Source organism: Rattus norvegicus, chromosome 10 (genome assembly GCF_036323735.1).
Source record: "Rattus norvegicus strain BN/NHsdMcwi chromosome 10, GRCr8, whole genome shotgun sequence".
Classification (NCBI taxonomy): domain Eukaryota; kingdom Metazoa; phylum Chordata; class Mammalia; order Rodentia; family Muridae; genus Rattus; species Rattus norvegicus.
This window is the reverse complement of record NC_086028.1, coordinates 88,067,395-88,085,227: the sequence shown is the minus strand read 5'-3', so window position 1 is coordinate 88,085,227 and position 17,833 is coordinate 88,067,395. Positions and strand designations below refer to the sequence as shown.

At 49.1% G+C, this 17,833-nt stretch overlaps 1 pseudogene; it reads left to right on the top strand.

The window, feature by feature from the left end:
- The first annotated feature begins 851 nt into the window (after window positions 1–851).
- On the top strand, window positions 852–11,130 carry Atp6v0c-ps1 (ATPase H+ transporting V0 subunit C, pseudogene 1; annotated as a pseudogene).
- Window positions 11,131–17,833: the final 6,703 nt, after the last annotated feature.

Below are 17,833 nucleotides of genomic sequence, written 5' to 3'. Positions count from 1 at the left end.
CATGCAGTCATTTAAGCTTGATGCATGGCTGCATAAACAGGCAGTGAGCATGAATGAGAAGCTTAGAGTGGCTGGGGACGAAGCCAGGGGTGGAGGGCTTATCTAACGGGTCCTGGCCATCCAGCGAAACAGCAGGATGCACAGGACAGACTATTCCAACTAGTACATGGGGAAGGAAGACTCAGGGACACGCGGTCTCACAGCTAACCGGCAGAGATGGAACCCGTGCCTGGACTTTTTTGACTTACAGCTTACGGTGCCAATTTAGACCCAAACCCAGGCCCCTGTTATCCCAGCCTACACCCAAGAGCACTGTGTCTGGCTGAGCAGATCATACACTGCAAAAACCTCCAATGTACTCCTTCAGTTGGAGCCCCAGTAGACAGCAGTTCCTGGAGCTCTTGCAACAAGAAGTCACCCTCTTGGCTGAATACAGACACCCTGCTTCCAGTCTCTTTCCTGAGCTGCTTTGTGAACACATTCAAATGCTTGAGACATGAACCCCATGCTCCCTTTCTCCACTACCCAGGGTGCCAGCCAGAAAGAGCTCTTGAAAGCAAGACAGGGTGCCCCAGGAATATACAAAATCCCTCTCAGGACCAGTAATGTCCACTGCCTCTCCCAGTAAAAGCTCTTCTGTCAGACCTGGTCACATCCCCAAGAGGACTCTCACACGTGTCCACACCTGGCCCTATGATTATCTCCCTATGGACATTAGTACACTGGGCTGGGGAGGTGCAGATGACCAGTCTCCTATCTGAGACACAACCAAGCAGGGGCCTGAGGGCTGGGGCCCACCTCTCCCAACAAAGCCCCCTCCCCCTTCACTCGTGTGCGGGGGCCCTGGCCCCACCCGGGGAACAAGGCTGGGATTAATAAGCGGCCCGGCTCCCTCCCCTAATGGGCTCCAGCTGCACAAACATTCCCAGAATTCAGAGCCGGCTCTGTCTGGGGCGGCCCAGGCCTCAGCCCCAGCATTCCTGACCCCCTCCCCCCAAGCCTGGGACAGCTGCTCCGGAACTCAGCAACTGGCTGGGGATCGAATCCCAATTCAGCTTTTCCAGAGGTAGGGGGCACTGGGATGGCTGGGGCTGCGGGTTGGGGGTGGGAGCGAGGGGAAGGGAAGAGAGAAAGAACTTTAAGGGACTCCTCTGATCCTGCTCACGGCCCCTCCCCCCCATCTCTCCCCTCCCCCAGAGCGCTGCTCTCTCAGCAGTAGGTACCAGGGGTCTGCTCAGTGTTACCTAATTTGTCTCACCAGGCAGTGCCCTTGGCTGGCACGGTCCAGAAGGAGGTAGCAGCCTGTTCTGGGAGAAAGATAAGCATCTGCCCTTGTGTTTAATAAAGAGATCCGGCTGTGTCTTCTCAGGCCCTGTGGCCAGGCAGGAACTTGTACAAACAGGTTCTTATCAAGAAGGAGAAAGAGGCCCAGGACGCAGTTCATTTGTAAAGTGCTTGCCTAACTGTGCAGAAGGCCTGGGTTTAACACTCCCACCCTCAACCCCACAAAAGAGGGTGGGGAGGTGCTCGGGGAGCTGTAGTTTGGGGACCCAATGGTAAGTCCTAATACAGTCATAGGTATACTGTATTGATGATATACAATTATCAATAGACCTGTCTTCTTTCCACCTCTGGAGTCAGGGTGTGAAGAAGTTGTACATCTGTCCTGGGCCTGTTGCCCAAAGTTATGCCAGCTGTAGACAACGGTGAGGTCCATCTGAGGAGTTGGGGGACCGAATAGGGACCAATGGAAGTACAGGCGTGTGTGCGTGTGTGTGTGTGTGTGTGTGTGTGTGTGTAGCTGCTCACACATTCCATAAACGAGTCAAGTGCACATTCACCAGGAAGGTTGCCTGTTGCCTATTGTCCCCGTTAGGGTTTTATTGCTGTGAAGAGACACCATGGCCGCAGCAACTCTTATAAAGGGAAACGTTTACGTAAGGCTGGCTTACAGTTCAGAGGTTTAGTCCATTATTGTCATGGTGGGAAGCATGGCAGCATCAGGCAAACATGTGCTGGAGAAGGAGCTGAGAGCTCTACGTCTGGATCCGCAGGCAGCAGGAAGAGAGAGGGACAGTGGACCTGGCTTGAGCTTCTGAAACTTCAAAGCCCACCCCCCTGTGACACAATTCCATCAGCAAGGCCACACCCCCCAATAATGCTGCTTCCCATGAGTCTGTGGAGGCCATTTTCATTCAAACCACCACACCCATTACCCCAAATTATGAGTCCCTACCACTCTATGCTAGAGGAAGGAAGGGTGGGAAGAGAAGGGATGGACTGGGATGGGAAAGGGGGAGGGGCACTGGCAAAGTGTTGTGGGATGAAGAGGGTGCCACTGCCCTGAAGGTCAGAAACGGACCTGCCTTCTTCAGCTCAGTCAAGACACACCATTTCCCTAACCTTGGCCTCAGTCTCATTATCTTGAATATGGGAAAGTTGCTAAGAGTCTCTCCTGAGTCCCTCCATTGTGACAAGAGTTGAGAAGGGGACATAAGAAAGATCCTTCATCTCCTCAGATCTACAAGAAATAGGTCTGTGAAGGAGCCTCCAACAAGAGCAATCCACAGGGACTAACGTAGAGGGTCCCCAGGTATCCACAGTCCTTGGAGGGAATTCAGAGAAGGGGGAAGATCTCTGCCCAGGGAGCCCCAGACTGCCTAGAAGCCTTGTACATGAGGACAGAAAAAGGCGGTTCTTCCACTGGCTGAGTTGGCAGCGGTCCTGGTTTAGGGGAGGGGAGGGCAACTTGGTCAGAGAGCCCAAGATCATTGACTCCTTCAGGTGCATACAACAAGCAAACCCATTCCTCTTCTGGCCTCGGCTGGGGAATGGAGGGCAGGGATGGGGAACCTCTCAGAATCTTCACTCCCATCAATCACACTACCCTTTCGTCTCACTTCCTCTTGCTTGTAAGCTCAGCCATTTCTCCATGATGACACAGAAGTGTGTGGTTCTCTTGGGTCCTTAACTCACGGTTGCCTATCTCCAGTACCACTCTACCACCAGCCTCGGAAACAGCTCCTGGAGCGAGAAGATAGGTGTGACCTTCTTCCCATAAATGGAGAAACCAGGGAACTTGGATGGGAATCAGAACTCAGGAAATGGAGCCTGCTTAGGATTCTGTCCAGTGAGCCTCACTTAGCCGTGCATCTCTGGCATTTAGTAAACAGCTACTTGGTATGGAACCCTGTATTAGAGACAGGGAGCTCCCCGGCTTGGTGGCCAACATCTTTAATCCTACCCCTGAGGAGACACAGGCAAGAAGATCTTGGTGAGTTAAGAGAAGAGCCTCTTAACTGGCTCACATGATGGCTCACAGCCATCTGTCATGGGATCTGATGCCTTCTTCTCCTGTGTCTGAAGACAGCGACAGTGTACTCACATACATAAAATAAATAAAATCTTAGAGAAAGAGAGAGAGAGAGAGAGAGAACAGCCTGGTCTACATATTAGTTTTCAGGATAACACAGTAAGACCCTGTCTCAAAAAGGAAAGAGAGAAAAGAAAGAAAGAAAGAGAGAGAGAGAGAGAGAGAGAGAGAAAGAAAGAAAGAAAGAAAGAAAGAAACAGAGAGAGAAAGAAAGAAGAGAAATGCAAAGGAAATGCATATTCCCAGGAGTCTGAAGTCAGGAGAAATAGAATAATTTCCCCTAAACTGAAGGTAGGAAACAAGCAGAGGCTGACCCAAGGCAGCCATAATCCACATGCAATTGGATTACAGAGCATTTATGGGACACAAGAGAAACAACAGACCAAGCCCTCAACCCTCCTGCAGAGAAGCTCCAGATTACAGAGATGAGGCAGTGCACAGGGACCCTGGAAACAATGGGCCTCTTGCTCCTTTCTCTTTTAGTTTCCCATTCAGTGACAGTCTGCCCCCTAAACGGAGAGGCTTAAAACAATAGCCATTTTTAAAATTTGCCTGCAATTCTGCAATTTAAGCCCAGTACACTGTAAGCAGCTCTCAGCATCCTATGGTGTGGCTGGATTGATTCCTGCAGCTCTGGGGCACCCAATCTGACACCATGAATGTCAGGGGGCTTCATTGGGGTGCTGGAAGAGACAGCTGTGTGGACTGCTCTTTCCCTAAGCAGTCACATCGCCCAGGGTACCTCTCCCTGTGCCATTGCTACAGTTGGTTTTTGGGGACTGGGTATGGAACTCGGGGTCTCCTGCATGTTGGTAAGCTCTCTGCCACTGAATCACATCTTCAGACCCCCCCTCCCTCTTTCTATGTAGCCTTTCCCTCATTCAGCGAAGCTAGACTTCTCTTTCATCAATGACTCCCAAGAAGGCAGAAGTAAAATTTGCCAGTACTTGGGGCTGGAGAGGTAGCTCAGTGGTTAAGAGCTTTGGCTGGTCCTGAGTTCAATTCCCAGCAACCACATGGTGGCTCACAACCATCTGTAATGGGATCTGAGGCTCTTTTCTGGAACACAGGTGTATATGCAGATAGAGCACTCATACACATAAAATAAATTTTATAAAATATTTGCCAGGACTCTTTCCTGGATCTGAGCCGTCAAGGTATTGGTTTAGCTATATGTTGTCCATCAAAGCAAACCACAAGCCCCCATAAAATTCAAGGTAAGAGACAATGCTGATAGGGAAGCCACAGGTGATGGCGGTAGCTGTCCAGAACATGGCATTTCTGGTAACTGACTCTGCTTCCCTTGGCTTGCCAACAGGCACTGCCATCCTCCCCATGTAACCCTCCCCTCTCCATAGTCAGAGTCCAACAAGCCCCCAAGTCCTCCTAGAGTCTCTCCAGTTACACAGTCACACATTCTGGCTCTGCTGGCTCGGTACTTGGTACTTGGTATCTCACTGTCAGTTTGATTGGGTGGACAGTATCTACCTCAGGTGATACACTGTATCTGTGAGTGTTTGCAGAGGAGGGAAGACCAATCCTGAATACAGGAGGTACAGTTCATTGGAGGAGCTTCCTGACTGAATAATGGACAGCACCAGCGTTCCTCTCTCTCTGCTCCCTGGCAGTGGATGCAACAGGGCCAGCTGCTTCCCACTCCTGTTGTCATACAGTCCACACCATCAGTGACTATATTCCTCAAACTGTGGACCAAAAGCCCTTCCTCTGTTAAGTTGCTTTTTTGGGAGGTATGTTGTCACAGCGATAAGAAAACTAACCAGCAGGCCATGGTGGCACATTCCCTTAGGTCCATCACTTGGGGGGCACAGGCAATCCGATCTCTATGAGTTCAAAGCCAGCCTGGTCTACAGAGTGAGTTCCAGGGTTATAAAAAGAGGCCCTGTCACCAAAACAGCAAAATAAAATAAGTAATTAATGCCTAACCAGAGTGGGTAATGGGTCGCTAAAAGGTCTCCATTCTAATTCTTGCTTTCCACTGGGCCAGAGTGACGATCCCACATCCTTTACCTACAGAGAGTTTGGTGGCTGGGAGACAGGAGAGAAATGGAGATTTGTATTGCTTATGTGCCCCCCCCCAAATTTTTTTTTTATTTAATGTGTATGTATGGACTGCCTATATGTATATCAATGTTCCTTGCATGCAGTACCTGAGGAGGCCAGAAGAGGGCGAAAGATGCCATCCCCTGGACCTATAGAGATGGTTGTGAGCTGCCATGTGGATGCTGGGAACCAAACCTGGGGCCTCTGATGAGCAGCCAGCCCTCTTAGCAGCGGGGGTATCTCTCCAGCCTCTCATTATGTGCCCTTGTAACGCATGTGTACCTTTCTGAAAACTAGAATGCTTTAAAAATTGACCTAGAGGGAGCTGGAGAGATGATTCAACAGTTGAGAGTCCTGGCTGCTCTCCCAAAGGACTTGGGTTCAGTTTCCAGCACCCACATGGTAGCTCACAACTGTCTGTAACTCCAGCTCCAGCGGATCTGACACCATCCCACAGACATCTTGCAGGCATATATAAATAAACAACAACAAAACTATTTTTAAAAAGTTGACCTAAAAAAAAGTTGACCTAGAATCAAATTTAATTAATAAATAAAATTCTCATTGCTTCCTTCTTGGACTAAGAGCTCCTTGGCCTTGGTTCATGGCTCCCTGGTGGATGAAGTTCAGAGTCTGGCTTGAATCTTGAGTTTTCTCCACAGGGTGATGTGTTATTAAAGCAGTGGTTCTCAGCCTTCCTAATGCTGAAACCCTTTAATATAGCTCCTCAGGTTGTGGTAATCCCAACCATAAAATTATTTTTGATGCTTCTTCATAACTGTAATTTTGCTGCTGTCATGAATTTTAATATAAATATCTGAGATGCAGGGTATCTGATAAGTGACCCCTGTGAAACAGTCATTCAAGGGCTTGTGACCCACAGGTTGAGAACCTCTGTGTTCAAGGCTTCATCCTCAGCCTGGAGTTATGGGGAGCTGGCAGATCCGATTAGAGGTGAGGCTTTGTGGGAGGTCTTCCAATTATGGGATGTCTTTCACATCCAATCATGAGGAAAGCCATTTTCTTCCACCAGGCTCTCCTTGCTGTGCTATACTGCCTCTCCACAGGCCCCAAAACAACCGGGTGGCCAGATACAGTGATGCTTGCCTGTAATCTCAGCACTGGGGAGGCAGAAGCAAGTGAATCAGTGAGTTCGAGGCCAGCCTGGTCTACATAGTGAGTTCCAAGACAGCCAGGAATACACAGGGAGGCCCTGTCTCAAAAACAAAGGCTGGAGAGACAGCTCGATAGTTAAGGCCATTTATTATTCTTACAGAGGACCCAGGTTTGGTTCTCAGCACCCAGATGGTGGTTCACAATCATCCATAGCTAGTCCAGGGGATCCTACACCCTTTTCTCAGCTCCATGGGCACCAGGCATCCAGGAGGTGCCGCTGAACTCTCTGTGTCTCTGTGTCTGTCTGTGTCTGTGCCTGTGACTGTGACTGTGTCTGTGCTGTGCCTGTACCTGTACCTGTGATGACTGTCTGTGTGTGTGTGTGTGTGTGTGTGTGTGTGTGTGTGTGTGTGTGTGTCTGTTGCGGTAAAAATTTTAAAAAGGAGCGTTTTCTATCACTTCCTGCGAGCCAGATCCACTCCGTCCAGCTGCTACTCTGTCGCTCGATCTGCAAGCCGCCCTCTCCCAGCTGTCTCCCTTTTAGCTGCCCTCTTTGCGTGGTCCTTTAGGCATTAGTCACCATCACACACACACACACACACACACACACACACACACACACACCTTGTTCTGCGGGCCCTGCACATTCTCACTCCACAAGGGCAACAGAACCAGATCCACACGCTCCAACTGCCTCTCAGCCATTTCTTTCACACACTGTCCTCTTCAGCCCGGCAGAATCAGAGTTCCAGAAACTTGTAATTTAGCAATTAGTTTCACATGGTAAATTCTCAATCCACAATTCATCCACACAATAAATCTGCTGCCAATTGATAAAGTTATAAACCGCCCACCTAGACAAGATAAAATCCATCTAGTTCACTTAAATCTGAACCATCCCCCTCCATAGACTCCTTCTTGATCTCTCTCCTTCCTCCTCTCTTTCGCCTTACAAGAATTTTGTCCCCACCGTACTCTCTACTGTCCAATCATGTGTTGCCTTGACATCAACCTACATGTGTCTGTCTGTCTGTCTGTCTTTTATAGTACTGGGAGTTGGACCTAGGTCCTTGTTCACATCAGACGTTAAGTGCTCTGCCACCCTAAGTGTTACATCTCCAACCCTTTTCTTCTATTTGAGAGAAGGACCCACTGAGCGGTCAGGGCTGGCCTTGACCTCCGCTCTGTGGCCATGTCAGGTCCTACACCGCCTCACCTTATTCTCTGAGTTGCTAGGATACCAGTATGTATCACCAGGCCCAGCTAACCTTTTCTCTTCATAAGTTGACTGTCTCGGGTGTTATAGTAACCAAAAGCTGACTGACACAGACACCTTCTTAGGACTTAGAAGACCCTGCAAAGTCTGCCCCACCTGGTCCTGCAGACATTTTTCCCATTGTTGACCTCTGTGCTCAGCCAAACGGAACTCCTTTGAGCTTTTTGTAGCTCCTTGAAAGCACATCCTCTCTCCTGCCTTGTAGCTTTTGCACAAGTGGCTGCTTACACTCATCATCCCTCAGATCTCCCTTTAGATGTCCTTTCTTCCGGGAAGTCTTCCATGGTCCATAAAGTTGGGATCTAACTCATCTACACAATTCCCACATCACCTTTGACATCCCCGGGTGTGTGTGGCCGTGTGTTTCCCCCCGTAAGCTTGAAGGGTCACGAGGAAGTGGGCTGTGGTTTCATAGGACTTCACAATCTGGACCCGTGAGTCACATAACATGTCTACTGTGTTCAGTTGGTCAAAGTAGACCAAGGGAAGGAGACATGGCCCTTCTATATGACTGTTCTACCTTTATTTTGCATGTGGCAGAGGTAGGGAATGGCACATGTACGCCATGACTTTCCCGTGAAGGTCAGAGGACAGTCTGTGGGAGGTGGCTCTCTCCTTCCCCCATGTAGATCCTGGGATCAAGCTCAGTTTATCAGGTTTGGTGACAAGTGCCTGCCTTTACCCACAGGGCCATCTTGCCAGCCTCCTCTCAGCTCTTTGACATAAGGTGCCCCAGGCTGGCCTTAACTCATTATATAGTAGCTGAGGATGGCCATGATTGAACTCCTGGTCTTCTCATCCAGAATCCTAAATTCTGGATTACAGTGATGCACCAACAGCCGGGTAACACCACCTCTTTTTTTTTTTTTTTAACCTCTAAAAGAAGTTTTCTGTATGAATTCTAGAAGGTTGCCAATGAAATCCACACCCACTCTTTCTCTGAGAGAGAATAAGATTCTCCTGAGACTTACGGGAAAGCAGTGTCCTCCCTTCCCTAGGGTAAGCACATACAAACCCACACATATACAGCTAAGCCCACCTTGAACACGTGGTCACACGGTGAGAGCTGCTACACACGTGGAACTAAGTGTGCCCCCAGCCTCGGTCAAATCTCAGGTAAGGAGCACCCAGAGTCCTCCCCCAGAGTTCTTGTCCAGGATGTGAATTTGTTGAGCATTCTTCCTTCTCCTGGCGTTAGCAGAGGGTCGGCGGGGCTGGGATCCAGTCCCCCATTGACAGGGAGAGAAGGCGTGGATCCAGCCTTGCCCATGTGTGCCTTTGACATGTGGACGTGGGTGTAACTTTTCCCGGGTCTGTTTAAAAAGAAAATTGTAGTTTTTGACTCAACTTTTTGTTATTTTAAGGGGCTGGAGGGATGGCTCAGAGATTAAGAGCACTGACTGCTCTTCCAAGAGGTCCTGAGTTCAAATCCCAGCAACCACATGGTGGCTCACAACCATCTGTAATGGGATCTGATGCCCTCTTCTGGTGTGTCTGAAGACAGCTACAGTGTGCCCACATAAATAAAATAAATAAAATCTTTTTTAAAATTGAGATTTTAAAATGTATACTTTCATTTCACTTTATGTATATAAATGTTTTGTCTGTGTACCAAGTGTGTGCAGTGCCCTCAGAGGCCAGAGGAGAGCCTGGTTCCTGGAACTGGAGTGGGCAGCTATGTGGGTGCTGAAAATCCATCCAAGGTCCTTGGGATGAGCAGTCAGTGCTCTTAACCACTGAACATCTCTCCAGCCTGCGTGTACTTTTTTTTTTTAAAGATTCATTTTTTTATATATGTGTCTAAGTGTATTTTGCACATTCATACAGGCATCTGAGAAAACCGGAAGAGAATCACTGTCGCATAAGCCGCTTTGAGAACCTTCGTTCGTCTGCTCGCTCTCTCTCCTGTCGACCTAGCCCGCCGCTGCCTGCAGAGCTTGCCCTCACCCCGCTTGCAGACATGGCTGACATCAAGAACACCCCCGAATATTCTTCGTTTTTTCGGTGTCATGGGCGCCTCGTACGCCATGGTCTTCAGCGCCATGGGAGCTGCCTATGGCACAGCCAAGAGTGGCACTGACATCGCAGCCGTGCGGGTCATGAGGCCAGAGCTGATCATAAAGTCCATCATCCCAGTGGTTATGGCTGGGATCATCGCCATCCACGGCCTGGTGGTGGCAGTACTTAGCGATAACTCCCTAACTGATGGCATCACCCTCTACAGGAGTTTTCTTCAACTGGGCGCTGGCCCGAGTGTGGGGCTGAGTGGCCTGGCTGCTGGCTTCACCATTGGCATCGTCGGAGATGCTGGTGTCCGGGGCACTGCCCAGCAGCCTTGACTGTTCGTGGGCGTGATCCTAATCCTCATCTTTGCGGAGGTGCTTGGCCTCTACGGTTTCATCGTGGCCCTAATCCTTCCCACAAAGTGGTCTTCTTCCACCACCGGTCACAGGATAGGATGTAAAGATCACCCCCTCCTCATTCCAGCAGGAACAGCCTGACACATGCGCGAGCAGCTGCCCCCTCAGTAGTTGGTCTTGTAAATGTGCGCCGTCCTAGTGCCCATTGTCTGTTGCCCCGCCTTGCCCCTCCTGCCCCGTGCTGTGGACATCTGGACCCACTCATCTCCCACCCAGGCCCCTGACCAGTGACGATGTCAGCCTCTGGTCACCCCACCCATCGCCCTAGAGTGCGCCTTGTGTATAAGAATGAATTAGAGTTGTCATTTTTCTCTTCAACTGGATGTTTATTTATAAAAGATTTGACCTATTCATGGGTCTGTGGAGCAGCCCTGTCTCCCAACTCTACAGTAACCATTCGTAGACTGTTGCCTTGTGGGGTTCCTGTTGGCTGAGACTGCTGGATGGAACCACCCTGCCCCCAGCCCTGAACAGCCAGGGTGGAGGGTAGAGCGTTCCTTAGAGCTGGCTCCCAGCTGTGTCCAACAAAAATTGAAAAAAAAAGGAAAGAAAGAAAACCAGAAGAGGATGTTGGGTCCTATTGAGCTGGGGTTACAGGTGCCAAACTCAGGTCCTCTGCAAGAACAATTGCTCTTGACTGCAGAGTCACCTCTTAGTAGCACTGCTGTGACTGCTTCTCTTCCTCCCAGATAGGAAAGTCTCCCAAATAGGAAAGGCCCAATGTCGCGCTGTAGAGGTGTGGCTAGAAGACTCACAGTCGGGGCTGGGGATTTAGCTCAGTGGTAGAGCACTTACCTAGGAAGCGCGAGGCCCTGGGTTCGGTCCCCAGCTCCGAAAAAAAAAGAACCAAAAAAAAAAAAAAAAAAAAAAAAAAAAAAGAAGAAGACTCACAGTCAAATCCTCACACCCTAAGAGAACAGGCTAAAATATTCCAAAAGGCCTCTCCAGTGTGGGGCAAAATGGTTTCGAGCCCTCATGCCTTAGTTGAAATAGTCCGTGAACACACACCTGTTTTTGCTGGGGTGAGAGTCAGAGAGTCAGAGTCTGCCGGGAAAACTGAGACCTGGGCCTCGGCCAGCACCTTCCCGGAAGATGACCGGCAGCTGAACTGAGGCAGGGCAGATTCGGCTGAGAATGAGGACCAGGATTCTTCACCCTTGAACGTAGCAACAAGTCCTTGGAAGAAGCAGCTGCTGATTCTGAGGGCTGAGGTCAGGCCAAAGAGTCTGCTCTTCTTAGGAGCTCCCAAGGAATATCTCCCCACTGGAGAGGGGGGATAGGTAGATGGAATCACAACTTGAGAAACAAAAGCCTAAAAGTTAATGATCCAGGAATTGGGGGGCAGGGGGTGAGCTTTAAAGGAAGGCCTGTATCCAGGCATGCTGACACACACCTTTGATCCCAACATCTGGGATACAGAGGCAGGTGAATCTCTTTGAGTCTGACAACAACTTAGTCAGAGAGAGACAGAGACAGGGAGAGAGAGAGAGAGAGAGAGAGAGAGAGAGAGAGAGAGAGAGAGAGAGAGAGAGGGAGAAGTGTTTAAAATTGGCCAAGAAACTGCATGGTGTTTGTTAGCCAGACTGACAAATACCCAACAAGACAGGAAAACCATGACCATCTAAGAGTCTGTGGCCAAGTCAGACATCACTAATGGATCCCAGCACTGTGTCCTGCTAACCCAAGTGATGCCTCAGTATCCTTCTCACCCGTACTCCAGGGAGCTACAGGATCTCTCTGTAGGAGCCCTGGCTGTCCTGGAACTCGCTTTGTCAACTAAGTTAACCTTGAACTCACAGAGATCCATCTGCCTCTGCCTCTCAAGGGTTGGAACCAAAGAAATGCACCACCACTGCCCAAGAAATTACTTCTTTTTTTTTCCCCCTTTTCTATTTTTCAGAGCTGGGGACCGAACCCAGGGCCTTGCGCTTGCTAGGCAAGCCCTACCACTGAGCTAAATCCCCAACCCCAAGAAATGACTTCTTTAGCTGTTTCTGGTTAGCAGTTAAGAGTCTGGATGGCTTTGTTCTGCTCTGACTCTCTCAGTCGTCTTGACGCCCACTTCCATGAGCTTGAACTTAAATATATATATATATATATATATATATATATATATATATATACATATATATAATTTGAAGTAAAGAGAGTACTCATTTCATAGATATTCATTGTGTTGTTATTATTATTGTCATTATTATTATAATTTTATGGTAGCACACACCACCCAGCTTAATATTATTACTAATATTATTAGTGATATAGCTCTATAGTGTTTGATATATATATATATATATATATATACAATAAATGGTAACTACTATGAAGAAAATGTGTTGACTGCACAGTTCAAAGAGAAAGTCAAGAAAGGGGCTGCAGAGGGAGCTCTGAGGTTAAGCTCGCTGGCTGCTCTTCCAGAGGACCCGAGATGGACCCACAAGGCAGCTCGCAACCATTTGTAAGGCCAGTTACAGGGGATCTGAAGCCCTCTTCCGACCTCCAGGGACACCAGGCATGCACATGCTGCACAACTCAGGACACCCATACACATAAAATTTTAAAAGAAAGAAACAAGGAAAAGGCACGGGAGATGAACCAGAGATCTCAGGGTGAGGGAAGATGAAGGGCAAAGGTTTTGCCAGCCTGGGAATGGTGGAAGGTTTATCAGCGTTGTCTGGACGGCTCTGAGCTGAGCTGAAACTGAAGGTCTTTGATGGGACGGGATGAGTGTCCCTTGTCCTGGAGATATCTATGCTCAGAGTTCTAACCGGGGGAAACCGTGAAAGGCTTAGCAATGGGCCGAAAGGTCCTGCGTGTCCGTGCCTGTTTTATTGACCTTGAGCAATTGTACAGCTCAGCCAGCTGATAATAGCAGTAGGGATCCTTCTCGGCAGCAATTCAGATAGTCTAGTGGGGATGCCATTGATTACCGCCTGTGGATCTTACCCAGCCTGGCATCCAGCGCAGTTCCCGTTTCAGCATTCCAGATAGCCTGGGCACGTCTGTGCTTTGGGTTCCTTAGAACAAGTTTCAATAGCTCATTAATTCCTTCACCCATTAATCAGCTATTTGGAAATTCTGACAGGTTGATCGCCGCATATTCGAATAATTACTCTGGCTAATAGGAAGACTTTTTTTTTAATGTTCTCATTAGCAATGAAGACCGTGTAGGCTTCCAGAATTCTCTGTCCTAGGTAAGCCTCGCCAACATATTTTCAGGTATGTGTGTATGTGTGGGTATATATGTATGTACACATGTGAGTGGGAACATGCACACTTAGAGCTGGAGGAGGACACTGGGTGTCTTTCTCCATCGCTCTTTCTTCCCTCCTTGAGACAGGGCCTCTCACTGAATCTGACACAAGGGACTTTTCTTTTCTTTTCTTTTCTTTTTTAAACATTTTAATTTTTTTTAATTTATTTATTCCATGTAAGGGAGTACACAGTCGCTGTCTTCAGACACACCAGAAGAGGGCATCAGATCCCATGACAGATGGTTGTGAGCCACCATGTGGTTGCTGGGATTTGAACTCAGGACCTCTGGAAGAGCAGTCAGTGCTCTTAACCACTGAGCCATCTCTCCAGCCCTTCTCTTCGTTTTTTTTTTTTTTTTTTTTTTTTTTCCCCGGAGCTGGGGATCGAACCCAGGGCCTTGCGCTTGCTAGGCAAGCGCTCTACCACTGAGCTAAATCCCCAACCCCCTCTTCGTTTTTAAGATGGCAGTTTTTGTGCTTTTATTAGAACACAAAACAGGCACCCAAGCCATTTATTCATTCTCTCCGCTGTGTAGCCTGGCGTTGGGATTGGTGACGCTGATGGCCAGCTGTGCTGCTCTTTCCACCATTGCTTTTCAGTTCTTAGAGGACACACTGTGAGCGATCTCAGCACAGCAAGATTTGTTGCACTTCCAGCTCCTTGACATGGTGGACCAGAAACTTCCGGAAGCCACTAAGCAACCTGTGCTTAGTTTTTCTGTGACTCCCGTGGACTGGAAGATCCTCCTGTTCTCTACTCCCAGAGCTGGGTTTATGGGCCCAGGAGCTAAGCTCAGCTTTTTTTTTTCCTGGTTTTGTGTTTTTATTGGGGTTTATCATGGGAAGGAGGGGCTGCCACCATAAGGTCCGTTCTAATCCTCCTCCTGTGCCTTCTGGAACTTTTTCTTTTTCTTTGTGCCACTCTCTGTGCAGCTAGCAGCAGCCTCAGGCTCCTCAGAAAATTTCCTTTTCTTCTTAGGGGTGATGGGGCTTGCCGCCTCTTCGGGTTCACTGGCCGCTTCCTCTTTAAGTGAGGCCTTCTTTTTCCTGGGAACACTTATGCTGCTAGTAGCCATGTCTTCAAGCTCACTGACCATAATAAGCTCAGCTTTTTCTCTGGGTCCTGGGGATCCAAACTCAGGTCCTCAGGCTTGTGCAGCAAGCCTCTTACTCACTGAGCCTCACCCTACCCTCCACTACTACTTCTTCTTCTTCTTCTTCTTCTTCTTCTTCTTCTTCTTCTTCTTCTTCTTCTTCTCCTCCTCCTCCTCCTCCTCCTCCTCCTCCTCCTCCTCCTAGATTTATTTATGTATTTTATATAAAATATATATAGAAGAGGGCATCAGATCTCATTACAGATGGTTGTGAGCCACCATGTGGTTGCTGGGATTTGAACTCAGGACCTCTGGAAGAGCAGTCAGTGCTCTTAGCCGCTGAGCCATCTCTCCAGCCCCACGAGTTCTTAATACGTGTGACTTTTTAATGAAAGATGACTCACAGCTTCACTGCCTGAATGTTCATTCTCTAGAACATAGCAGTGGCATCCCTCCACCATTCTTCTTATCTCGGCAGGGCTTTGAATTGAACCAACATCATATTGAGCAGCAGAATAGACGGAATTAGACATGTACAGCAAAAAAAAAGCCCCTCTAAATATGAGGGTCAGGTGATAGAATAGTATATGCTACCCTGAGCCAGGAGGGGCGAGGTGCCAAGGACTAAGGGAGAGAAGGGGAGAGAAGGTCGGGGGAGGGGCTGAGGAGCTAGCTCAGTCGTAGAGAGCTTGCCTACCATGTACGTGTGAACACACACACACACACACACACACACACACCTGTAATCCCAACATTGAAGAGGGTGGGTGGGAGGAAGGCGGGAAAACTTGGAATTCTGTGCCAGTGTAGTCTACTGAGCCCATAACAGAATTACAAAGGGCTCAAGAAAGAGATTGTATAACAGAATTGATTCTGTTATATTGACATGGTCTCTCATAGGATACACACACACACACACACACACACACACACACACACACACACATCACTTGATAGACAGGCTCCAGAGCCTGTGGTCTTGGGTCTCATGCTAGCCTCTGGCGTTCAGAAATAAAGACACACCAAACATAATTAAGAGGGTGGGTGTCAAGAAGACTGGATGGGGTATGGCTGTCTGCCAACTTAAGGCAGTTCTGAAGACCTTGTAGATTACAAGGAGGAGAGAGGAGAGGAGAGAGGAGGAGAAGGAAGGGGGGAAGGGAGAAGAGGGGAGGGGAGGGGTTTAAACCACAGGGAGTATAAACTGCAAAGCCAAAAGACAGGTTGGTCTGAGCCCATAAAATCTAACCTGTGCTTCACATTCGTGGGAGTGAAGGACTCTGGACATTCTGTGGGGGTTGGTAGGGTTTTGTTTGGTTTGGTTTGGTTTTGTGTTCAGTGCTAGGGATTGAACTAGCACTCATGGTAGGCATGTGCTCTTTTACTGAGTCACACTCTAAGTCCAGTCTGGCTTGGAAGGATCTAAGCAAGGGTTGTGAGTCTGTCTCCACAATGCCCCATGGCTCTCCCAACCCCCTTGGCCCAAAGCACTAAGCCCTGTAGGTAGAAATTCCTATGAACCACCTCTACTGGAGAGAGGCTTGGGATACTTATACAGGAAGGACATGCGCTGTGTCACCTGCGGGCAGTTTCTAGGAATTCCCTCGATAGCCTTTTCAACCATCATCCCTGCTGTCCCCTTAGCCCACTCTCTTCTGTCACCCAAGAGGTCAGAGATAAGGAGAAGCCATCTCCGTTGCCACATCCCCTCCCAGACCACACTCAGTTTCCAGCAGCTTAGGCAGCTGCACAGCCTGGCTTCCCTAAGCCCTTAGGGAGAGGAAGAAGGATGGCAGCCAAAGGGCTCTGGCCTGCACCCTTCCCTCCCACTGGGCTGAGGTGGTTAGTTGTGTTAATTATATCCAAGTCATTTCCGACTGGCATAAGCCCACCCACCCACAGAGCCTGCCGTGAGTCAGGATGCTGGGGGTTTTGGGGGATCAGCTACTCTGAGAAGATGTCCTGACCCCTGCCGTGGCCAAAGAAAGGATATTTGTCACCCCCACCCCGAAGCCTTTTATCCCTCCCCCTCCCAGGGCTCCTAGTCACCACTTTCCACCTCCACCCTCCTTCTTGCTTGCCCCCCACACAACTCCCTTTCCTTCTCCTCCACCCCAGGTTTTGAATGAAATCAAGGGGCTCTGAGTTCCGTACTAGCCTCTGACATAAACACTCTGATTGGGGCTAATTATAAGGGCCAGACTGGAAAGCTGGAACTTTCAGAAAGCTTTGGCTTTCAAACAAAGGGCTCAGAGCTCAGCCCCTCAGACTGGGTTGGCTCCTCACTAGGCCTCATTGGGAATGAAGAGACATTCTAGGCAACAGGCGGTCGAGATTCTAAACTGCAAAGTGAGTTCCCTGTCCCAACTTCATCTTACTTAGTTTTGCCTTAGCCCTTCCTTCTGTTTTGCAAAATCCAGTGCCTTCACAGTGGGCTTGCAAGAGCCTGTCTGGAGAGACAGCAGGCAAGGCGGCTGGAGAAGGCTTTTAGTGAGGGAAGGGGCAGGAGGTCCAGAGGTCCAGGAAGAGCAAGGGAGGCACAGGGGAAGCCAGCTGTGACAGCCCTAGCCCTAATTAGCTGGCTTCAAAGCTGGTGGAGAGGCTGTCCCACCCTTGTGTGTGCCCTGCTCACTCAGGCAAGTTAAGACATTTGTGTCCTTATCAGAGAGAGAGACAGACAGACAGACAGATAAATGCTGCCCACCATCACCACCCTGAGAAGCCTCTGGACCGTAGGCTACCAGGCAGAATCAGAGGTGGAACCTGGGATCGTGGGAAATCATGCTAACCTGTGAAAAGAACCAGAAACAAAAGGTGACACAGCCCACGGGAAATGTGTGTTCTTTGAGCCAGTAATTCTATTTTCAGGAATTTATCCTAAGTAGTTGGGAAAGTGCTATGGTTTCTTCTCGGACGTGCGTTCCAGGCTGGCTCTGTCTCATCACCTGACCCAATATTACCTCATGGCAGTCTTACTTGACAGGAACCATGGCCTTCCTACCCCTGGGGACACCAGACAGAAAACCTGCAGAAGTGCACAACTGGCCTGCCTTGCTTAAGCATCTCTCTCCGCACATAGCTGCAGGGACCTGCCTTTTGTCACCTCCAGAACACACTGCCCATCCTTCACACTGTGCTGTGGCTGATAACTTGTTACCTGAGAGGCAGAAGAATCCCATCGTCCAAAGAGAGAGCCATCTAGTGTGGGGGTGTTTTCTGCTTTCATAGGTCCATTAGTC